The following is a 14,281-nucleotide window of genomic DNA, read 5'->3' as shown; positions in this document are numbered from 1 at the left end:
TATATATATATATATTTGAATCTGACAAGTAGAGATCTCTGCTTCTTTTTTTTAATATTTTATTTTATTTTTTTTTAGTTTTCAGCTGACACAACATCTTTGTTTATATGTGGTGCTGAGGATCAAACCTGGGCAGCATGCATGCCAGGCGAGCACGCTACCCCTTGAGCCACATCCCCAGCCCTCTGTTGGCTTCTTGATCACCATGATGAGAGCTTCTTTCCTGTGCCACACACTCTGCCATGATTTTCAGCCTCATCTTGCTCCCAAGAAACAGAGCCGATGTTCTATGGACTAAGACCTCTGAAACCATGAGCCCTCAAATAAACTTTTCTTCTTCCACAGTTGCTCTGGTCAGGTCCTTTAGTCACAGCAGTGAAAAAGCTGACTAAAACATATTCCAACTGATGTTCACTGTCCATGTACTCTACTCAGACTCTGATTCTGACTCCTCCTCAGATCACCCTTCATTTTGCACCTCTATGATATCCATCTTTTCATTTTTGCTCTCCTGTGCTCACTGATACTTACTTTTTATTTGGGGACAGGGTCTTGCTAAGTTGCTAAGGCTAGCCTCAAACTTGTGATCCTCCTGCCTGAGCCTCCTGAGTCATTGGAATAATAAGCATGTGACACCATGCCTGGCTTAAGACTACTTTTTTAGAGCAGTTTGAGGTTTACAGTAAAATTAGGAGGAAGGTACACAGATTTCCTTTATACTGCTGCTATCACACATCCATTTGTTACAACTGATTAATTTACAATGATTGACACATCATTACCCAAAGCTCACATTTTAATAAAAAGTTCACTCTTGGTGTTGCACATTGTATGAGCTTGTACAAATATTCGATGACATGTATACACCAGTACTCTATCCTGTGTTGTGTTTGTTTTTCCCTTCCTCTTCTCAAACTCCTTGTAACCAATGATCTATTTCCATACTTTTGCTTTTTCAGAATGCCATACAATTGGAATCATACAGTATGTAATCTTTCCAGATTGACTTATTTCACTAAGTAATGCTCAATTAAGTTTCTTTTATATGTTTTCATGGATGGGTAACTCCTTTCTTTTTAGCAGGGAATACTACACCATTGTCTGAATGTATCAACATTTATTATCCATTCACCTACTGAAAGACATTTTCTTGGTCTTTTCAGGCTGCACTGACAAAATGACATAAGTTGGATGGTATGGAAACAAAAGAAAATTTTTTCCATAGTTTGGAGGAGGGAAAGCCCTATTTTATCAAGACACTGGCTGATTCAATATCTGATGATTGCCAGTTTCCTTTCATGGATGGGACTTCCTTTTTAAAAATTTATTCTTTTTTATTTTTCCCACATCTTTGCTGGTGCATTTTAGTTCTACATAATGTTATAATGTGTTGTTACAAATTCATGCGTGCACACAATATAACGGTATAATTTGCCGATGTCACTCCCCAGCAATTCTTTCCTTTCTCCTTGTCCTCTTCCCTGACGTCTTTCCTCTCACTGAATTCCCATTGATTTTTTTGAGATTCCCTCCCCACACCCTTTTATTTTTATTTTTCCTTTCTAGCTTCCACATATGAGAAAACATGTGACACTTGGCTTCTAAGTTTGGCTTATTGTACTTAACATAATTATCTCTAGTTCCATCCATTTTCCTGAAAATGACAAAATTTTATTTTTCTTTATGGTGGAATAAAACCCCTTTGTGTATATATACCACATTTTCTTTAGAAGTTCATCCATTGATGAATACCTAGGTTGGTTCCATAGTTTCGTTGTTGTGAATTGTGCGGCTATAAACATGGCTATCCATGTATCACTATAGTATGATGATCCTTTGTTGTGCAGAAGTTTGTAATTTGATGCCATCCAATTTATTAGCTCTTGGCATTATTTCTGAAGCTTTAGAGATCCTATTGAGAAAGTCATTGCCTGGGCCTAAAACTGGAATGTTGACCTTACATTTTATTCTAAGAGTTGCAGAGTTTCTGTCTCATTCCAAAGACTTTGATTCATTTTTAGTTATTTTCATATAGGGTGAAAGATAAAGGTTTAGTTTCATTTTTCTATTTATGTATAACCAGTTTTCCCAGTATCATTTATTTAAAAGACTGGCTTTTCTCCAATGTACATTTTTGGCACCTTTGTAAAGGATCATGACTCTGTGTGGTTTGTCTCTGTGTCTTCTATTCTGTACCATCAGACTCTGTGTCTGTTTTTATGCCAGATAATGCAGGATTTTGTGTGTGTGTGTGTGTGTGTGTGTGTGTTGTTGTCATTGTTATTGTTTTATTTTGTAGTATAATTTAAAGTTAGGTATTTTGATGTGAACTACACTTTTTTTGTGTGTCCTTACATGTGGCAAAAAGTTATGTCAGTTCTCTGGGGGCTCTTTTATAAAAGCAGTTGTTCTATCCATGAGGGTCTGTGCTCATGAAATAATACCTTTCTGATTAGGTTTCAATATAAGAATTCAGGGGAAAACATCAACAGTCATACCATAGCATATACTTGGTTCCTTCCAAGTTTTGGCAATTATAAATCAAATTACTTTAAACATCAATGTCCAGGTATTAGTGTGGACATAAGTTTTCAGATGAGCTGGGTAAATGTCAAGAAGCGAAATCGCTGGATAATAATAGTAAGAGTTTTGGAAGTAATTGCTAAATTCTGACAAATTGACTGTACCATATTCCATTCCGAACAGCAATGTATGAGAGTTCTTGTTGTTCAATATTCTCACCAGAAATTATTGTGGCCAGAATTTTCAAATGCAGCCTTCTTCATTTGGCCAACTTACTGTATTTTCCCTAATGACATATGATGTGGAACATATTTTCATATGCTTATTTACCATCCCTATATCTTTTGTTGCAAAGTATCTGTTAAGACTGTGATCCATTTATATTACTTGGGGTGTTTTATTTTCATACTGTTGACTTTAAAGAGCTCTTTATTTATTTTGTAGGAGAGTTATTTGTTAGAGTCTGTAAACAAGTCAGGATGGTGCCTGGCATTTTGCCAGAGAAATGTTAGAGTCTGTAAACAAGTCTGGATGGCGCCTGGCAAAATGCCAGAGGGAGTGGTTTGTGAAGTAATGCCAGCGAGCCATTAAGTGTGGAGATTCCTTATTGGTTGACTGATGTATCTAGTTTATGCTAATTAAGATAAGCTGTGTAAAATGTATAAATACCTCTGTTGTCCTACAATAAACGGCTTCCACTCCTGCTGTATCAATCTACACAAGTTCTTAGTCACCCCCCGGTTATTTTGCTGCAGCCGGACTGCGGCAGTTATTGTTTAGGAAAGTCTTTGGTCCCTATTTTATCCTTTTCTGTGACTTGTCTTCATTCTGTTCATTCTCTAGCAAAGTAGCATTTTTATTTTTAAATTTTGACTGAGTCCATTTTACCAAGTATTTAGTCCATATATTGTGCCTTTAGTGGTGTACCTAAGGAGTCAAACTCAATGTTACATAGCTATTTTTTCCATTTTTTGTTTTCAAATCTTTGAGCGGTTCTATACTTTGCTTCTAACCTTGAATTCTGTGATCTATTTGAATTAATTTTTGTGGAGTGCATAAAGTTTGGGTCTAGATTCGTTTTTTGAGCACATTAGTTTCCAGTTGTGCCAGTGCTATTTATTGAAAATACTACCTGGGTTGCACTGTATTGTCTATGCTCCTTTGTCAGTGAGTCTCTCTGTGCTCTTTATTCTGTTCCTCTGATCTCTTTGTTCTTTCAGCAACACCACACTGCTTTGATTGATGTAACCTTATAGTAATTCCGGATGAAGATGCTGTTTTAATGCTTTACCTTATCTTTTGCCTTCTTGTCTAGTGAAACGTAAGCACAATCAGGTAATAACTGATGCATAACTCAAGAGTCCAGCTACCTTATTGGACAGAATGAGTCAGGCTCTTCATCTTTGTATTTTGAAAACAATTATGCATTTCCTTCTACTATATAAAAAAGCGGATCCAATATTATTTTGTGTATGTTCTTTTGCAAACAAGCCATAGAAAAAGTTCTATTCATCTCTGTTTTCCAAACACCTAAAACACTGCCTGATACATAGTAAAAGCCATGACACATAAATCTGATTAGGAAGAACCATGAAGATGAAAGGACTGTGAGGAAATTAAGGATGTCTCTGATAACTAATCTGATTCAGGGTGAGCAATATCAATGGAGTTACATAAATGTGTGGGAAAATTAAGGAGATGGGAAAAGTACTGCAAGTTTCTTAAAGTAAAGTGGTATACAATTTATCATCCTCACTGGAAGCCTATTCTAAAGTGAAAGAAAGTGCATTTCATAATCAAGCTGAACCATCAGATGCAGCTGGGACTTTTCCTGGCAGAATTAGAATTATATATGGTGATCCTAATTAGAGCAGAATTAAGTGGTATGGAAGATAATTACAAATGACACCTAGAAAGAAATCTGAAGTATGTGATTTTTATCTGAAGTCATTTAAATATTTTATAAATTGAAATAATATTAGCATGAGCATATATTTAAAAGATTTTGCCTATTTCTGTATTAAGATTCCACATCATCAAAATCATAGTAACAGAACAAAAATAGAACTAACAAAAAAAGAGGCTGTCAGTATAAGGGCATTTTATGTATTTCTGTAAAAATAATGACAATTTTTTTTTAAAAAAGAGTGCTATTAGAAAAGGGTAGTGAAAAGTATCTTGGTCCAGAGTGTGTCTTGCAGAAAAGGAAAAAGAAAACAAGGAGGCATGCCTAACTCAGTGTTGTTGGGATATATGAAACATTGATATAAAAAGTGAGAATTGAAAACCAAATTGACTTTGTAAATTAAATGTCACTCTCTTCCTTATATCAGTATACAAAATATAAAGCAGCCTGGTGTAACCCTTGTGGAAAAAAAATTCAAACAATCAAAGAATGTGCTCTTTTCTCAAGAATTTGTATTGTTCTTACGGGGCAAGCTAAGGATTTTGTGTTGACTCTCAAAGTAAATTTCTTCTCATTTTATCAATTAGAAAGCTAAGTACCTTGATGACCAGTTATCTGATCAGTTATCTGTGTCTAAAATTTTCTCAATTCCTATTTATAAAGCTTACAATCTAATCCCCCCAAAAGTTTCACAGTCTCAAACTAGATTCATATCAAGTCTCCAATAGAACAAAAACATGTACTTATTTTTTTAATATTTAAAATCATTTTGTTGCATACATTTTAAGGCATACCACATGTTGTTTTGATGTTTTTACCTTGGTATACATAAACATAGCAAGGTGATTACTACAGTTCAATAAATTAATATATCCATCATTTTATAAAGTTGCCTTTGTTTGTGTGCATGCACGCATGTGTGTACATGTCTGTGTGTAGTAAAAGTACCCCAAATCAATTCTCTTAGCAAATTTCAGTAAATAATATACATTAGTGACTATAATCCTCATTGTTATATGTTAGTATTTCCAGATTTATTTGTTCTATATAACTGAAACTTTGTACCTGCTCACCTAAATGACAAATTAGTTTTTAAATATGCATGATTGGCCCAAATTATCAGGCATGTGAGGAACATGAGTAACATGAAATGGAAAGTCCAAATAAGCCAAATAAAGACACAGACCTTGTGTGAAACTGATTCAGGGAACTGCAGAAAATGTTTTAAAAGATCAAAGTGACATAAAAGAATAATACATTCTAAACTTTGTTCTTAAATGCAGAGAAGGTATGACTTCTTCATTTTCTATACTTGAGATAATGTTCTTCAGATGTTTCCTACTTACTGGAAAAGAGGAAAGTTTGCGGGATGGGCCTGTAGCTCAGTGGCAGAATACATGCCTAGTATGTGTGAGGCACTGGGTTCAGTTCTCAGCACCACGTAAAAATAAAATAAAGGTATTCTGTCCATCTACAACTACAAAATTAAATAAATAGGAAAGAAAGTTTGCCAGGCAAACAAGACATGTTTTGTCATGTTATTATCCTCGTTAGCTTAAACTATCACCTTCAAGTTGTTATTAAATCTGTTCTAGTTTCCCTTTGTTACCTTGCCAGTCTCCAAGGTAGAGTGTGTGAAGCATTTGTAGACTATTGAAAAGAGGCTGTGGTATGAGTTTGAGAAATCTGGTGCTCTTTCAGCTTTTCTTGGCCTCTGAAGTGGCTGTTCCACTCAACGAGGTCACTTTATATCCACTCCCCATGAAGTGGTGGCTGGCAAACATGAGGTCTGTTCTTATTCGGCTCACTCCATCAAGTCCTGAGATGTCCTTGAAGAATTGGCTCTTGCAGTCGTAATGCCGGATTCCTGGGACCCCAATAGACCTCCAGGAGATAAATCTGATATAATTACACAACAGTCTTTATTGCAAGCTCAAGCCTGGACTCACAACCGTTTCTGATGCAGTGGTCCCGAGGAGTGAGTCCCTGTCCTTTGTTCAGTGATATTTTATAGGTTTGGGGGGACACTCTATACGTCACAACATCACACAGCAAATTATTTCACATCATGGGAAAGTCAAACAACAACTCTTAACATTGACTAGCACATTCACTGGTGACAAAAATTTGGGTAAGGGTTATTGGTTAGTACAAAAGAGGGATTTGTTTGAACTGATTGCTTTAATCCATGAGGGGTGTACAAACTACATGGTTTCCTAACATATTGTCAACCACCAAGACTACTGGGGGATCATCTGGCATCCCAGGTATTTTCCCTTCTCATGCTGATTGGTGGTTGTTAGGTGGTTGCTATGGGTCCTCACCTAGCCTGAGTCAGGGATACCTGGTACTGCAGATCTCTCCTATTATTTGCAGACAAACAACTCAGCTGGGTGACTATGTGCCTAGGAAGCTCTGTGGGTTTTTCCAAGGACAAGGGTCACGCCCCCTCCCTCTGGACAGGCTTGAGGTAGAAGCTGTTTTCAAAAAAATGGAGTCACATCAGTTTCGCAGTCAATATGGGTTTTTTTTTTTTTCCCTGACACCTATCATTGGCTAGGATCCCTTTTGATGTTTTTTTTTTTAAATAATTTTAGACTTAAAGAAAAATACACTCTTTTTTTAATCACACACACACGTTTCCTCAAATGTTACTATTTCAGCGTATTTGTTTTATCATTTCCTTTGTATGTAAGATGGAGGGTGGAGATATCAATTCTTTTCTGAAATTATTTATAGTGTTACATGTACTGGACTCCTTTACCAAAATACTTCAGTGTGTATTTTGTAAATTCAAGGGTACTTTCTTATGTACTATGATAAAATGATAAAAAATCAGTTAAAAATGATATAATTATTTTATGATATTACTCTTAATGTAATAACCTTATTAAAATTTCATCAAGGGTCCCCTAAATGTCTTTACACCAAAAGGAAAAGGAAAAAAAAAAAAAACCTGGTTCAGGATCACATATCACATTTAGACATCAAGTATTTTCAGTTTCTTTAGTACAGAACACTTCCTCAGTCCTTCTTTGTCTTTTTTGACATTGATATTTGAAAAGTACAGAGCATTTATTTCATAAAACGTCTCTCAGTTTGGGTTTGTCTGATGTTTCCACATGATTGTATTCAGGTTATGCATTCTTGGCAGGAACATCATGAGTGACTACATTCTGATTTCCAGCCTAAACCATTTGCCCTATAGCAAGAAGCAGCAAAGTCACTTTGTGCCTAGCAAAGAAACTTTTGGGCTTTTTAGTCACCACTGCTGGCATTCTTTTATGCTCTTCAACAGACACAGAGGGATTCAGGAAACCATCCATGCTTTCTATAAATACCATGAGTCTTTGAGGAGCGAAACTCTTCCCCTCTACAGCTTGAACAAGGATAATAGCAAGTTTTATCCGAAAATAGCCCTCCTCATATTTGGAAAGCAGGGATAAATATCCTTTTCTTCTTAACTTTCTTTTTAACTTAACACTCTGCTTAGATAGAGACAAGAGGGAGTTGCATATATAAAACAAGAATGAAATATGATGGTTTTTGTAAAAGAGAACATGAAGGAACTTTTAGGAATTAAAAAGATTATTGTTGAATTATAAAAAAACAGTTCAAAGACTAGGTCTGAAAAATATTCAAGAACTCAGAACAAGATGGAAAAATATAAAAATAATAAACAGAAAAAAAGAACAATTCAATTAATTAATAAGGTTGCAATACAGAGAACAGACAATTCTACTAATAGTATTAATAAAAGGTGAGGGTGTTTTGTCAGATTTTCATTGCTGTGACCAAAATATCTGACAAGAACAATTTTAGAGGTTGCTTATGGTTTCATAGGTCTCAGTCCTTAGGTGTCCAACACTTTTGCTCTGGGCTTGAGGTGGGGCAGAATATCATGGTGGTAGTTGTGGCAGAAGAAAGCACTTGAGGGATGTCACCAGAAATTATATATAGAGAGAGAGCTCAGCTCGAAAAATATGTTCCACTTAAGGAACACACCCAATGATCCAGTAATCCCTATTAGGGGATTAATGCACTAATTAAGTTAAAGCTCTCATAACTCAATCATTTTACCTCTAAACATTCTTGCATTATTTCATACATGAGCTTTTGTCTAAATCATAATGGAGTGTAACACATTCTTAAAAATAAAAGAAATTAGTTAATTATTTCCCACTGTATCTTGAAGTTACTTGAATATTACATTTCTTACTAGTGACACCCTGATAAATTGACAGGTTTATAGTCAGAGATCCTGAGTTAATAAGGGCTGTGGAAATAAAACAGTGGACACAAACTCCATATTTATGACCAATTTTGGGTATCTGGCATGAATAACAATTGTATGATTTTACAGAAAAATTCCAGAGCTATAAAAACCCAGGGACTCCATCTTGCCATAGATAGATATATCGACTTTCTATATCCTTCTGTCCTTTATTATCATATTTTGAATCCCACAAAAAGGCATGTATGTCTCCTCTCACCAAGAAAACACAAAGTCAAACTAAAACATTCAGAAGAACTCTTTTTAAAAAACTATCTAAAAAGTCATTTTCTATTTATAAAGCAAGACACCACATGATTTTGAGAAACTGGTAGAATAAAAGAGAAGTTTCAAATAGCCATTAATGTTGTAAATCAACATCATTGAATTGAACATTAGTTCTAATAATGGTTCATGAGTAAGAGTATAAAATATCAACAAAATGTTTGTCGTACATTGGAAATATTTGCATGGTCATAACTGTTAGGAGACAATTCTCTATGGATCTTATATTTCCGTATATCTTAAGAAGCGTTGATTTCTAATTTAATATAAACTATCCTTTCAAATACATATGTATTTTAGGCAGTCTTGGCAGTTGAAGAAGTCTCTCCCTAGTTCAGATTTCATTACATTGAAGGGTAACAGCAAGTAACATCTTATCTGGAAAGAAAGATGGACAGCCAGAACTGGAGATCTGAGGGCCAGTGTAATGATGTTCTAATACATTTGTTGCTATAATAAACACTTTTTTTTTTTTCCTGACCCAAGAGTCCTATGTTGTCATGGGGAGTCACTCCAGAAAGCCCTCTAAGTCCAAATTTCAAATCAAAAGAGGGCTTTGTTTACCTGGCCAGGGACTGTCACCCACCACAGAGACTCAAGGTCCATCCAAAGAGAATATAAGCACAAAAATCACAACTCACTGACTTGCTTATTGCCATGTAGCTAGCCAATCATAGAAACTAAAAATTAATAAGTGGGACCTGTGGGCTCTAGGCAGGACTGGAATTTTCCAGTCGGCAAGCAAGTGATAAACAGAAGCTAAAAAAGCATTAGCTTTTCAGTTCAGTTGACCACAGTCCTGGGTTCAAGTAGGTGCTAGTCGCATCCTGAATTTGGGCGGGGGTTGGCAGGGAGAGAATCTACTTCAAAGTCATGTAGACCCACAAGGGAATTAAAACCCACGATGTAGCTCACCATGACCACTGCTGCATCCTGGGTAGGGTACAATTTGGGGGGTACAAAGTCCAGAAAGACAAATTTTTTTAAAATATGAAAATAGCTTTCATTTCAGTTTCTCAGAAACAGCTCTTGTAACAGTTTTTTTTTTTTTTAATAGAAGGCCGCAAAATGGTGTCTTAGACCTGTCTATGACAGTTTTTGTTTTATAATTGTCTTATCTCACTTATCAAAACCTTATATCTATCATCTATATTTTCTACTAATCTATAACCTATAACTTACACTCTTATTGATTGTATTTATAAGTTTACACCACAATAATGTCTCTTCTAGAATCTCTAAAAAAATCATCAGGCTAATTTTCTAGCTTGCAAATAGGGTAAAATATCAAACTTTTTGCAATTCCTGATAATAGCAATGCAATTGCTTTTCATATAGTCAACATTTAGAAAAATATCTTGAACTTAATATCAGCACACTGCAGTGACACAGTCACATCAATATTTATAGCAGCTCATTTCACAAGAACTAAGCTCAGGAACCAACCTAGGTGCCCTTCAACAGATGAATGGATAAAGAAAATGTGGTATATATGCACAATGGAATATTACTCAGTCATAAAGAAGAATGAAATTATGGCAATTGCCAGTAAACGGATGGAACTGAATAATATTATATTAAGTGAAATAAGCCAATTCCAAAAAACCAAAGGCTGAGTGTTATCTCTGATACGTGGATGCTAACACATAATAAGGGAGGAGGGAAAGAATCGAAGTTCATTAGATTAGAAAAAGAAGAATGAAGGGAAGAGATGGAGAATGGCAATAGGAAAGATAATAGAATAAATCAAATATAATTTCTATTTTAATATAGGAATAAATGACTAATGAAACCTCACATTATGCTCAACCACAAGAATGTGATCCAAATTAGAATGTTATACTCCATGTACGTATGTCAAAATTTTACTGCCATGTGTATCTAAAATGAACAATTAAAAAATTGAAAAAAACAGCACTAGATACAGAAAATACTGAAATATGTTTAACAAAGTATGTGTAATACGTGTACACTGGAAACCATAAATTAATACTGACAAAAATTAAAGTTGCAATAAAATGGAGAGATATTTTATAGTCAAAAGACTATAATGGTTTCAAGAGGCTTATTTTCTCCCAAATAACCCACAATTAATTAAATTCCAATCAAATTTTAGCAGGATCTCCTTTTAGAAACTGATAAATTGATTAAAAAAGAATATATGCAATTGCAAAAACCTAAAATAATAAGAAAAATTGTGAAAAAGAACTTTCATGGAGCAGTTACACCTCATCATCTCAAGATTTGTTCTAAAGCTCAACAATCAAAACTGTTGTTCAGATCTGAGTATAAACCCATTTATCAGAGGAAATGAATAGTTTAGAAGAGAAACACATCATATGATGAGTTGAATAACAAAGGTATCGAGGTAATTCATTAAGGAGAAAATTCTCTTTCCAAATAGAGTTCAGGAACAACATATACAAGGAAGATAAATATAGATCTTTGCCTAACACTATATACAACCTTTAACTTAAAATAGCACATAGAACTAAAGATAGAAACTTAAGCTATAAAAATTCTAAAAGGAAATAGGAGAAAATATTCATGAACTCAAGCTAGACAATTCTTGCGTATGACACAATCACTTATCATAAAACTTGGATAATTCAAATTTCATCAAGATAACCTCCCAAACAAAGCAACAAGAGCACCAACAAAAACAATAACAACAATTTATTTTTGTTCTTCCAAATACAAATTCAAGAAAATGAAAAGACCAATTAGACTGAGAGAGAATATTCTTTTTCTCTACACACATACATTCAGAGGACATCTGTCCAAGAAAGGAAAAAAACAAAACAAAACAAAACAAAAAACCCTTACAACAACCAGAAGCAAACAAATATTAAATAGAAAAAAGAAGCTATAAAAAAAGTTTTTGAAACATAGGAAACAAAGTGTTCATGTTTACTAGTTATCAAGGACATTAAAACTACCAAGACATTTCACAGCACCCATAAACATTGCTAAAATTAAAGTCTGAAAATACGAAGTACCTTCAAGTAACAGATGAAATTTTCATAAACAAATGATTTGCCAGTTTCTTAAACATTTAACATATCCTTAATATATAACCATTATGAGTTAAATAATTCCCCTCCAAAACTTATGTGTTGAAGTCTTAAGTCCTATACCTCAGAATGTGACATTTTTGGATTTACGGTTGCTGCAGACGTAATTAGGTAAGTGAAGATGAAGTGATACTAGAATCATACAGGCCTCTACTCTAACATGACTGGAGTCTCTCTGAAAATGAGAACTATGGACACAGAGACATACAGGAAGAACACTTCTTGAAGCTGAAGGGAGACATCCAAGTGAAGCTTCTACAAGCTAAGGATTGCTGGCAAAGTACTAGAACCTGGGGAAGGAGCATAGAACATACTTCCCCTCACAGCCTTCAGAAAGAACCAACTCTGGTGATTTGGAACTGTAGCTTTAAGAACAACAGTTTTACTGTTTTACCCATATAATTTGTGGTAGTGTGTTGCAGTCATCCTAGCAAAATAATAGACTTCCATCAAGTATCTGCACAGGAGAAATGAAAGTATAAGTTCAACCAAGAACTGTACAAGGTCATTTGTTTCAGATTTATTCATAATAGGCTCTGACTGGAAACAACATGAATGTCCGTCAGCAGGTTAATAGATAAATATATGAATTTTGGCATGTTTATATAGTGAGAAATCTATGTGGTAATAGAAAGAACAAACTGCTGATGTATACATAAATGAATAAATTAAAATGACAAAATTATGCTGAATGAAATAATTCAAATCCCAAAAGTTCCTTCTATAATTAGTCCATTTGTTTGAAATTTTAGAAAATGGAATACTAAACTATAGAATCAGAAATCTGATTAGTCTTTTCCAGGAAAAGAGGCTGAGACACTGATTCCAGGGGCAGTGTGGCCTTTTTTCTGATGATGGGCTATATATTTTGTGGTGAGGCTTATGATTGTTATAACTCTTTGAGCACTATACTGAAAATGGGCATTTTTAATTCTGAAATCATACCTTGCTAAATTCGATTTAAAAAACAAAGTATGAGAAAAAAGGTATTTAACAGGAAAACAATATGTTTGAAAACACCAGCATTAGCTTTTATTGTTGCAATTCTTCATGTTTATATTGTTCATTTTTCTTAGAGAACATAAAAATATATCTAGCTTTCCAAAGTCATTTTGTGATAGACAAACTCAGTATAGAATTTTATAATTCTACCAAAGCTGTACACAGAGTATGTTCTTGGGCATTTTGTTACTAAGCTAAAAACTTGGAAAACAGATTGTAATGAAACCAAGTATAAATTTTTAAAAAGTACAATGGTTCCTCTGGTGGTTTAAGACTGTTAATAGGAACAGGATATTTTTCACTTAGAATTTGTTAGCAATATTCAGTGTTTGTTACTTTCATGCATTGTGCTGCTTACATAAATATATTTTAAAATGATGACTTTAGGAGTGGTTTGCTACTTTCAACACTCCTGCCACTTGACTATCTTTGTTTATCTTTTGAAGAGCTGGTTATGGAAGATTACCTCAATAGTATCTTTGAACAACATAAGCAAGTAACAGGGTTCAAAGCCATCAAAGGCTTAATTGAGCCTGTACTCTCATTCTCTATTATGCCTAAATTGGTATTTCTCACACTTGGCTGCACACATAATTACTTTTAAGAAAAAGTTTACACTTGGAGCCCACACACTTTTAGCAATTTTTAATTGTCTAGAAAATGAAATTTTAAAAGCAGTTTATATTGATTAATGTGTATCAGCCAATATTGATAAATTTCTCAAATAATCCAGCTTTATTAAAGACCTGTAGTAAGCTAATAGAAGTTCAGTGTTATACAACTATGGATTTTGCTGCAGTCTGGCTGGGCAAAAAAAAAAAAAAAAAAAAAAAAAACCGGGAGGTCACGAGCCACTTGTAGATTCAAGCAGGAAGGAACTTTGTTTTTCAAAACGCGAACTCTACCCACGCAAACTCCACCCACGCAAACCCCCGAGAACTCTACAGGAACTCCACGGAAACTCTGTGAGAACTCAAAAGTAGCAGGCACCTGAGGCAGCAGTAGGCGCACGTTCTGGCAAAATGCCAGGCACCATCCTGACCTGGCCATGCCTCTCAAGGGGATTTCATATATAAGTCATTTGGTTTCTGTGGATGAAAAGAATCTTAGTGAGATTTTTTTTTCTAACTCAAATTACTACTCTTGCAAAATTTTATCTGAAGCTTCTCTGTACTGTAGGTTTTAGGAACTGGTTGTTTTAAAGACAGAAAAATATCC

General features: G+C 34.6%; 1 pseudogene; it reads right to left on the bottom strand.

Annotated features, from left to right (window-relative positions):
• The window catches only part of LOC107151704, a 5,804-nt pseudogene extending 1,930 nt beyond the window's left edge, over positions 1-3,874 (bottom strand).
• Between the last annotated feature and the right edge of the window lie 10,407 nt (positions 3,875-14,281).

The sequence above is a fragment of the Marmota marmota genome, unplaced genomic scaffold, assembly GCF_001458135.2.
Source record: "Marmota marmota marmota unplaced genomic scaffold, marMar, whole genome shotgun sequence".
NCBI classification, from domain to species: Eukaryota; Metazoa; Chordata; class Mammalia; order Rodentia; family Sciuridae; genus Marmota; species Marmota marmota.
The sequence above is the reverse complement of the archived record's forward strand: the minus strand, read 5'-3'. Positions and strand labels throughout refer to the sequence as shown.